The sequence below is a fragment of the Microplitis mediator genome, chromosome 11 (assembly GCF_029852145.1).
Source record: "Microplitis mediator isolate UGA2020A chromosome 11, iyMicMedi2.1, whole genome shotgun sequence".
In the NCBI taxonomy this organism is placed as follows: Eukaryota; Metazoa; Arthropoda; class Insecta; order Hymenoptera; family Braconidae; genus Microplitis; species Microplitis mediator.
Window position 1 is genome coordinate 14,437,401 of NC_079979.1, and position 11,345 is coordinate 14,448,745.

The 11,345-nt window shown below is 31.9% G+C and overlaps 3 non-coding genes across 3 annotated transcripts in view; all 3 read right to left on the minus strand.

Moving 5' to 3' along the window:
* The window catches only part of LOC130678077 (large subunit ribosomal RNA), a 3,925-nt gene extending 3,626 nt beyond the window's left edge, over positions 1–299 (minus strand). Inside the window, exon 1 of the ribosomal RNA XR_008991755.1 lies at positions 1–299. This exon is cut by the window's left edge and continues 3,626 nt beyond it. This is a non-coding gene — a ribosomal RNA (large subunit ribosomal RNA).
* Positions 300–539: 240 nt separating this feature from the next.
* LOC130678080 (5.8S ribosomal RNA) lies at positions 540–694 on the minus strand. The gene has a single exon (XR_008991758.1). It is a non-coding gene; the product is annotated as a 5.8S ribosomal RNA (ribosomal RNA).
* A 415-nt stretch (positions 695–1,109) lies between these two features.
* LOC130678070 (small subunit ribosomal RNA) lies at positions 1,110–3,019 on the minus strand. Its single transcript, XR_008991749.1, has one exon. It is a non-coding gene; the product is annotated as a small subunit ribosomal RNA (ribosomal RNA).
* Positions 3,020–11,345: the final 8,326 nt, after the last annotated feature.

Here is an 11,345-nt window from a genome sequence, read left to right on the forward strand (position 1 = left end):
TGCACTCTCAAGCAACCCGACTCTAAGGAGAGAATCACCTGAAATAATTTCCAGTCACTACGGGCCTGGCACCCTCTATGGGTAAATGGCCCCATTCAAGATGGACTTGGACATGATAATGTATCTCAGGTTAAATGATTCCTCCTAAACACTACATCTCCCAATGGCATAACCATAGGATTTAGTGCTGGGCTAATTCCTGTTCACTCGCCGTTACTAAGGAAATCCTTGTTAGTTTCTTTTCCTCCGCTTATTAATATGCTTAAATTCAGCGGGTAGTCTCACTTAATCTGAGGTCGTCGAATTAAATTTAAGAATCAATGAAATAAAGAAGTAACAACTGTTGTCGGTCTATTGAAAAATATAATTCGTAGACTCGAAAATCAGTTGTACTTTATTATCATAGCATTTCACTGACTCAAGCAACAATAATAATTTAAAATGACATCATCTTGTTTATAATCAAATAATGATGATGAGCATTCATTCTATTTTTAATCGCTAGTACAAATAATTGTAAGCAGTTTTTATATAATAAACGACCCTCAGCCAAGTGTGGTCCGGGAATAGGATCCGTGGACCGCAATGTGCGTTCGAAGTGTCGATGTTCATGTGTTTTGCAGTTCACAAGTTGACGCGCAATTAGCTGCGTTCTTCATCGATTTACGAGCCAAGTGATCCACCGTTCAGGATAATCATCTTTTTAGAAAATTTTTATATTTTCTTTTTATTGCTTTTTAACGAAATTTTGATACTTTGACAAAATGTCTTTTACACTAGAAACATATTATCCTATTCTAGTGTAAAATTGCCATCTATACATCAGATGTATATGGCAATGAAACTTTGTAAATATAATTCAGTCATGGCGAGTGTTCATTTAAAAACCTCATCTATACAATATGCACGAAACATTAAGAGTATATAGACTAGTATAGGTTACCATGACAGTTTGCTTATTATTATCAAGCACAAAGTCTCTTAAGATACTTTTTTTTTATAAGTATTCATTCGATTTACTTTTTAATTTGCGTGCGTTAACACTTTTGAAAGTAATATTTATATGTATATATATTACAAGTACAAAATTTGTATTGTATATTATACGTTAATGATCCTTCCGCAGGTTCACCTACGGAAACCTTGTTACGACTTTTACTTCCTCTAAATAATCAAGTTTGGTCATCTTTCCAACAACATCGGCAATGCCGAAACATTGCCGCGCATCAGTCCGAAGACCTCACTAAATCATTCAATCGGTAGTAGCGACGGGCGGTGTGTACAAAGGGCAGGGACGTAATCAACACGAGCTTATGACTCGTGCTTACTGGGAATTCCTCGTTCATGGGGAATAATTGCAAGCCCCAATCCCTAGCACGAAAGAGGTTCAGCGGGTTACCCGGGCCTTTCGGCCAGGGAAGACACGTTGATTCTTTCAGTGTAGCGCGCGTGCGGCCCAGAACATCTAAGGGCATCACAGACCTGTTATTGCTCAATCTCGTGCGGCTAGAAGCCGCCTGTCCCTCTAAGAAGATATTTATTTACGTTGGTAGTAAAAATCACTTGATCCGAAAATCAAGTAAATCTTTCAAGATACCAAAAACGCCTATTTAGCAGGCTAGAGTCTCGTTCGTTATCGGAATTAACCAGACAAATCGCTCCACCAACTAAGAACGGCCATGCACCACCACCCACCGAATCAAGAAAGAGCTATCAATCTGTCAATCCTTCCGGTGTCCGGGCCTGGTGAGGTTTCCCGTGTTGAGTCAAATTAAGCCGCAGGCTCCACTCCTGGTGGTGCCCTTCCGTCAATTCCTTTAAGTTTCAGCTTTGCAACCATACTTCCCCCGGAACCCAAAAGCTTTGGTTTCCCGGAAGCTGCCCGCCGAGTCATCGGAGGAACATCGGCGGATCGCTAGCTGGCATCGTTTATGGTTAGAACTAGGGCGGTATCTGATCGCCTTCGAACCTCTAACTTTCGTTCTTGATTAATGAAAACATTTTTGGCAAATGCTTTCGCTTCTGTTCGTCTTGCGACGATCCAAGAATTTCACCTCTAACGTCGCAATACGAATGCCCCCATCTGTCCCTATTAATCATTACCTCGGTATTCCGAAAACCAACAAAATAGAACCGAGGTCCTATTCTATTATTCCATGCACACAGTATTCAGGCGAAATAAGCCTGCTTTAAGCACTCTAATTTGTTCAAAGTAAACGTACCGGCCTACCTCGACACTCAATTAAGAGCACCGCGATAGGATTAAATTGGACCGCCAAGTTTGACCTTAGCTAAATCCACCGGTAGGACGTTCCATAACATGTCAGTTAACACCGCGAGCGATGAACCAACAGTATGAAACACAGATTCAACTACGAGCTTTTTAACCGCAACAACTTTAATATACGCTATTGGAGCTGGAATTACCGCGGCTGCTGGCACCAGACTTGCCCTCCAATGGATCCTCATTAAAGGATTTAAAGTGTATTCATTCCGATTACGGGGCCTCGAATGAGTCCCGTATCGTTATTTTTCGTCACTACCTCCCCGTGCCGGGAGTGGGTAATTTGCGCGCCTGCTGCCTTCCTTGGATGTGGTAGCCGTTTCTCAGGCTCCCTCTCCGGAATCGAACCCTGATTCCCCGTTACCCGTTACAACCATGGTAGGCGCAGAACCTACCATCGACAGTTGATAAGGCAGACATTTGAAAGATTCGTCGTCGGTACTAGACCATACGATCAGCAGAAAGTTATTCAGAGTCACCAAAAGTAACGATGGACAAGCCACCGATTGGTTTTGATCTAATAAAAGCGTTCCTTCCATCTCTGGTCGGAACTCTGGTTTGCATGTATTAGCTCTAGAATTACCACAGTTATCCAAGTAAATGTGGGTACGATCTAAGGAACCATAACTGATTTAATGAGCCATTCGCGGTTTCACCTTAATACGGCATGTACTGAGACATGCATGGCTTAATCTTTGAGACAAGCATATGACTACTGGCAGGATCAACCAGGGAGCTTCGTTTATGTTTTATTTCTAAAACACTAGAAATACTCCTCTTCTTTCACTTAAACATACATGTTAAAACTTGAAAAGTACTAACTCTGTTGTTAAAGTGGTGCTGCTCAAAAGCATTTGCTTCTTACAACACTTGAAAATTTTAAATCAATGTTATTTATTCTTAAAATTGAATAATAACTTTTAATTTTCAACCATCCTCTCATTTTTATAAATATTACTCTCGCTAGATATTTTTATCGAAGCGACTTGGTTTTTATACACGTAAACGTGATATTTTATTCTTGCTCGGAAACAAGTAAGTCAATACTCAGTTTCATATTTGTATACTTCTTTAAAGTTATACATAATATTATATAAACGCCGTAGCGATTTACCACATAAAGAGTCATTCAGTCATAGACATCGACCCGTGGTAGTGTTACGTTAATAGTATACGACTTAACGTAGTCAGTATCTGTTAGCTCTTACTCGAGCCGCTTCAACGGACTACTCTTTCATATTAGTACGAGCCGGCGTGAAAAAATATTGGGTTTTTCAACTAACTAACGGCTGCCTCGGTCACGGCGGATACTACGGTGTCTCCCTGCATCTAAATTACTTGTTGATACTTTAAAAATTTTTCTATTTGTATCACTAGCAGTTTATCATTATTTTTTTTTTTTTTTTAAATTAAGTAAATAAATAATTTTGACTATATTTGCTTGAAAATAAAAAAAATAAAAATAACTTTCATTTTAAATTTTTTCATACTTATATTATGTACTCTTATATTATCAAAAATTATTAAACTATAGTAGACTATATTAAATTTCTTTTTAGTTTCTACAGCTAAATATCCGAAAACGGATTAAAAATTACATAACTCTAATAAATCATTTTCAACTTTTATATTAATTTTTTATTGATATTTATAATTATAATAAGTAAATAATTTTAATTTTACTTATGTTGAATATTGCTTTAATTGATAAAAAATTTTAATAAAATCGCATTAAAATATATAGTGTTTTTATTATAAACCAACTGTTGATTTTTTTCTAGTTAAACTAGCTTAAAATTAAAATTAATCGATTTTGAGTATTTAATATGTCTCCATAGAGAAAAATATCTTGAGATTCATTTCAATAACATTTTTTTGTTTATTAGCTTTTATTTTTGTTGCCTTAATCTTTTAAATAACCATTCATTCCATTTTTATAAAATTTTAAGTTAGATAGAACGAATTTTTTTTTTTTTTATAGTGACTCTATCCAATTTTTTTTTTCGCAAAACAATAAAAAAACATTTATATTAATTATTTGGATGAATGTATTTAGACAAAAAAAGTTATTTAATCGATATTTCTACATATACAATAGCTTGATAATTAATTAAATTGTTCTCTAACCATAATAATATAAACATACGAACAATTTATATTATTATAATAAATCATTATCATTATTTATAACAACTTAATTTTCACTCAATAATTACTAATAGTAAACTTAAAAATAAATTATGAAAATCAAACAAAATTTCGTATTGATAAATCGTAAATATCTAAGTTATGTTGATCAAGATGTACTGAATTAACGTGAGCCAACCGTTACTTGTTGTTAAATATGTTATTTTTAGCCTGGCACATATCATTTTCATTTCGACGATTTTTTTCCTTTATTTTTCTCATTTATTAATCGAAACAAATTAATAAGTCATAACTTAATTTATTAGTACTATTATACATCGTTCAAAGCTTACATTCAATAAAATAATAAATGATTTTAAAAATAATTCGTTGCTATATAGTATAGTATTCGTATAGTACTGCATATTTTAGGTTACTAACTATCATATATCTTTTAATTCGTTGATATAATAATCTACTTTGAACTTATTAGAGAAATAAATGAAAATTTTATTTGCAAGGAGACCTATTGATTTAAGTACAAGCTAAGTTCTTAATAAGTATGTATGGGTTCTATATATATATATTAGGGTGATCCAAAAAATAACAAATTTTTTTTTTTTTCTAGGAAACAGGTTCAAAAGTTTCATTTAGATAAAAAAAGACGCCTGTGAAAATTAGAGCTCTTAATATTAACAGTAAAAGGTTCCTAATCGCACTTTTTTATTTTCCATAAGAATAACATGGAAAAAATTTTTTTTACGTCTTCTGATTTTTATAAGTAGTTAACGATGCGTCATAGGAATAATCGGCAGGCATATTTTTGTAGGGAATTGAATGCTCTACAAAAAAAGATTCTTATCATTTTTTGAAGAATCTATTTGTTTAAAACTTATTTGAGGTTGAAATCGAATTCATATTAAATTTTGAGATTTTCTTACTTTTGCGGCGAAACTATCAGATCTATTACGAAATATCGTTGGACCTTTTTTGTAGACAATTTTATTCCCTAGAAGTTATTTTCAATAAAGTTTTTTTCGTATTCTGCATTGTTTTCTAGTTATTTTTATTTTAATATCATGCTCATAAAAAAAATAGTCTTCTGATCAATTTTAAGAGCTTGACTTTAAAATAAAAATAACTAGAAAACAATGCAGAATACGAAAAAAACTGTATTGAAAATAACTTCTAGGGAATAAAATTGTCTAGATTATATTGTCTATAAAATTGTCTAGAAAATATATATTAGGGTGCTTTTATTTTTGCGACTATTTTTTTTTTTTCGCTTCCATCCCGAAATTTTGTTGGAAATACCCCCAAAAAAATTCCCTGAGAGTTTGAGCCCTTAATATTAATATTAAGTACTCGACCACAGCGTGTGAAGATTTCCCATTTAAAATACACGTAAACTTGGGTTTTTATTTTTCAAACTTCTATAACTCCGCGGCATTTTATGATATCATCTCGCCCAAAGTCGCGATTTTCTCAGAATTAAATGCTCTACAAAAGTGCTCATGGTGGCGAAGTCGTAACTCGTACAGGTGGGGTAGTACAGACCGCTAAACTGAATTTTTTCATAGGATTCTTGTTTTTTCTCTCAACAACAAAACCTACAGAAAAAATGTGAATGATAATTTTATAGGAAATTCAATTCTCTACAAAAATGGTCCTTAGCACCAAATCACTCAGATTGATATTTTCTGAGGTATTAGTCAAATAAAAAATCAATATTTTCTAAGATTTGATTCGACATTTTATGGGAATTCAATGCTGCGTAAACTTTAACAATTAATATCTCAAAAAATATCAATCTAAATGATTCGGTGCTAAGGACCTTTTTTGTAGGAAATTAAATTTCCTATAAAGTTGTCATTCGCATTTTTTCTGTAGGTCTTGTTGTTTATGAGAAAATGAGAGAAAAAACAAGAATTCTATGAAAAAATTCAATTTAGCGGTCCGTAGTACCCCACCTATATGAGTAACGACTTCGCGACAATGGGCACGTTTATAGAGCATTTAATTCTGAGAAAATCACAACTTTGGGCGAGATGATATCATAAAATGCCGCGGAGTTATAGAAGTTTGAAAAATAAAAACCCAAGTTTACGTGTATTTTAAATGGGAAATCTTCACACGCTGTGGTCGAGTACTTAATATTAATATTAAGGGCTCAAACTCTCAGGGATTTTTTTTGGGGGTATTTCCAACAAAATTTCGGAATGGGAGCGAAAAAAAAAAAATAGTCGCAAAAATAAAAGCACCCTAATATATATATATAAGGGTGATTCATTACTGGTACAATTTTTTTTTTACTCATTAAGTAAATTATTTTCGTACATGTTAAATTAAAAATTCTTTCCAACTTTCAGCTTTTGATTTTATTTCTTAGTATTTTCTAAAATATTCCATTTAATAAGCATAGGAAAAGTGATGATTATTTTTAAATTCTCCAACGTCCAGCTCAATTTTAAGTTATCGGGTCACTAATTAAGGCATTTTCTAAGGTATTTTGTTGAAAATTGAGTTCTTTACAAAAAAAGAAAAAAAAAAGACTTATTGGTCAAGTTTTTAAAGTTTTACGTTCACAAGATATAGAAACGTATTGAATATCTTTCATTTTATCTTAAATACTATTTTTCATTAGTTTGAATTCATTTATAATAACAAGAAAAATCAAACTTAATATGTTTGTGAAAAATTTTTTATTTATAAGATCAATAAAATTTCTATATCTCGTGTTATGTCCGGATTTAATTAATTAATAATAATTAATTATTAGAAATGGTCGCGTGGGCTTCAGTGGGAGGCACCGGATAAACAGGTTGATTTTCCTAGAGGATTAGCTCTAGGTTTTATTTTTATTGTGAGAACTCGAACGATAAACCCCGCAGGGGTCTCTCTGTGCATTCGATGCAGAATTTGGATTTTATACACGGAAAAAAATGATTGACAATAATTGTAGTTCAACTTCTAATTATTTATGTTATGTTCAATAACTAATGTCGTTTCAGTTAGTAAAATTATGATTTTAATTTTTAAACTGCTATAATTAACAGTTAATCGTTTAAATATACTGCTTGATTATTTTAAATTACTACTTAAACCTTAAAAAACTACAAGACACTTGTCAAAAAAATACATCTGTTATTAATTTCTTACGTTCTACTCAGTAAAATTTACTGAGATTCGGTCTAGGCGCGCTGTTGACGAGAATCTCAGTAATATTTACTAATATTTTTTTTCCGTGTATGTTAGAGAAATTGGTAATTTTCACCTACCTTTCGTTGTTCGCTGCTTGCTTGCAAGTTGGTCTTTGTGGTTTTTGAACTGCAAACTCCTGTGGACGTCTCCTGTTGGTCTCTGATCGAAAGATGATTTGGTTCAGGAAGAAGGGATGCGGTTCTTAATATCAGAAATAATCTAATATGCAGGTTTTCCCCAATGATAAATGTTTATTCAATATTTGCCCTATGGGCTCGCCGTACTCAGTTCACAAAATGTTAGATTGTTCTTATCACTAAGGTTCTTTTCACTTAAATATCTAGGATTTACACTTAACTAATAACTTAACTTATGGAGTTTACACTTTGAATTTGTTGAGTCTTTAGCTCATATGAGTTCGGTATGAATCCCCGACTCCAGCAATTCACTCGGATGAGAATCGCTGTTTATACACTTAACAATTATTATAAAAATCACCCACGCCTCCTTGTGTTTACGCGAGCGGTACTTCCCGTGTGGTGATTTTTGGACAAGAAAATATAATTTTTAAGAAGACGATTTTGAATTGAAATTTAACGGTAACAAGCAACTTGCCACGCCTCCTCGAGTGCAATATCGAGACGATCTTCCCGTGGGATTTTGTAGTAACTTGACTGTTTAGATTTATTTAACGAATATATGAACTAATCGGTTTAAGAGAAATAGAAAATAGAAAAAGAGGGTTGCCTAAACGTAACACGGTTTTAGAACTCACGCGGGCCAGCAAGGAAGATACATTAACTTCTTAAGCGTCATAGGCTGCCGCACCTTGGTGTTCGTTGTTTTTCTCACCTCGGTTCGCGATTCTGGAAGGAATAATTTAGAATATATAATTGGATGAATTTAGAATACAGTCAAGTGTAATTCCCTGATTGGAGGAAACGTTGACGACGTGCAACGAGGTGTTAAATATTCGGCAAGCCGGATATAACACTCGTGATCGTAAACCTATCGTACACAGAAAAAAAAAATCTTGACTCAAGAAAATTTTTCTTCAACCAAGAAATTTTTCAGCGAGTGGAATGAAAACCGGAAATTTCTTAAACGAAGTGAAATAATTTCTTGAATTTTAAATCTTTAATTAAGAAAAAAAATTCTGAAGCCAATACATATTTCATACTTGGTCCAATAATTGAATTACTTGTTTTAAAAACTTGCAGTTTTTAGTTTAATAATAATTTTTCTTAACCTGAGTATGTTACTTACTTAAACCAAGAAATAAAAATATTTAGTTCGAGAAAGTTATACACTTAATTAAAGAACTATGATGTTTTGAAACAATAAACGGTACGAACTCGAACTAAAAATAAAGGGAGTTGATTTAAGAAATTTAAACTCTTGGTTAGAGTATAGTGTACTTTCTCTGACCAATCACACGAAAAATTTCAAACCAAGATTACTAGAGTCTCAAGCCAAGAAAGTTTTCTCTTGGATTCTCACTCATAGGTGCTCCCTACTTCGCACCCGAAGGAATGAATACTCCCCACTCTCTCTCTTTCTCACACTAGCGCAGCAAATGGATTTTGAGTCCACCTTTTTATTTTAAATACTTAAAAATTAAATAACCAAATTATATTATAATAATAAATTAATTGATTTATGTAATTAAATAATATTGAATAATTTCTCAATTTTTTTTGTAATTAAATTTGTTTTTTTTTTTTTAACTTTTTTATATTTATGTCGAAATTCATTTATGAACGATTCATACAATCCGTTCAGTATTTTAGTAAAATGTCAAAACTAACGTTTTTCTAAATTATTGGCGATAACATTTGTAATATTAATTCTGGGTTTAGGATTTAAAAATGTGACTGACCATAAGCCAGTGTGGTTCAGTATATGTGGGCAAAGTAAACGTAACATAGCAAAGGCTGGGATGGCTTAGTTGGTAAAGCTCTCGCGTGACGCCGAATCGATCTGGGTTCGATTCCTCGGTTAAGCGATAATTGTTTTTTCTCAATTTGTTTAAATATTTAACTTATTGAGAAACTTACATATCCCTTATAAATGCTTCTGATACAGTATTTATTTGCTTCAAAGCATTGTTTGTAATATTAAAACAAAAAAAAAAATTGTTCATAAAAAAAATGAAACAAAAAAAAATAAAATCTTTTAGCTCGATAGATTTATTTGCTTAATTAAAGAAATTAATTTCTTGGCTGAAAATTTTTTTTTTGTTTGCGACAAATAAAAAAATTCTTGGCCCAAGAAAGTTTCTTCTTGGTTTAAAAAATTTTTTTTCTTAGTACAAAAACTTTTTTTTTTAGCTCAAGACATTGTTTCTTGACTCGATAAGGTAACAGTCTTTAGACAAGACACAAATTTCTCAAGTTAAAAACAAACTTTCTTGGCCCGAGAAAAATAATGCTTTAAACCAAGAACAAACTTTCTTGGCCCAAGAAAGTTTGTTCTTGGTTTAAAACATTATTTTTCATGATTCAAAAACTTTTTCGTTTCAGCTCAAGATATTTTTTCTTGACTTAAAAACGTAACAATTTTCAGCCAAAAAAAAATTTTGTTGAATTGAAAAAAAAATCTTCTCGAACCAAAAAAAAAATTTTTGGGACCAAGAAAGTTTTTTCTTGGTTTAAAGAATTTATGTTTTAGACTAAGAAAATTATGTCTTCCGCGAAGGAAATAATTTCTTGATCCAAATAATTTATTTACTTCAATAAAGTAAGAAATTTCGCTTGGTTCAAGAAAAAAATTTCGAAGACATTTTATTTCTTGTTTCAAGATTTCCTTTTTTTCTGTGTAGCTTGACTTATGAGACTTTTTGTGTAGAGAATTCAATTTTCAACGAAATCACCATTTACTTTTTGCCTAGAGCATTTCATTCCCCAGAAAACGCTGAAAACAGCTCTCTAATATCTTAAAATGCAGCTTAGAGAATTGGAACAAATTATCAGAGTTCTTATGCTTTTTGAATAGAAAAACTTTAAATATATTGAGAAAGTACGTAGGATTTAAATTAAAGACTAAAATTTAGAGAAAATTACAACAATATTTTGCTTGGTGAATAAAATAAAATATTTGACATCTAATATAAAACATTCTAAAACACGCTCTGCTCTCTTTACATTCGATTTATTTATTAAATTTTATGTGAAATAATCATATTCTCAAGTAGGAATAATGAGCAATGCTTGTGCAACAGTTGTTCATAACCCGGAAAAAAATTATCAGACCTGATCGGACATGAAAAATGACTGGGCATAATTAGACCTGATCAGGACTGTTCATGTCTGATCAGTTCTGAAAACCCATACCTTTTCATGTCTGATCAGACATGAATTCACCCAGTCATTTATTTTGTCAATTATAAGTCTGAGAGAATCGTGCCCGTACAGATTTGATAAGATCTAATTATTCTTTCCAGGTCTGAAACAAAATAAATTTCTTATTTTTACCTTATTGAAAGTTGTAAATATACATTACATTAGAACATCTAAATATTCTATTATGTAAATTGATTATCATAAAAATTATAAAACAGAGTATTATATGAAGTTTGTAGTAGGCAATTATTTATGTAAACGACAAAATATGTTAAGAAAAAATTTTTGAACGTTTTGTGTCTACATTTATTTGAATTATTAAACTTGTAAATTATCAATAAACTGTATATTTTTTTGTTCAATTTATAAAATTATTTTGGCCATCATTGAAA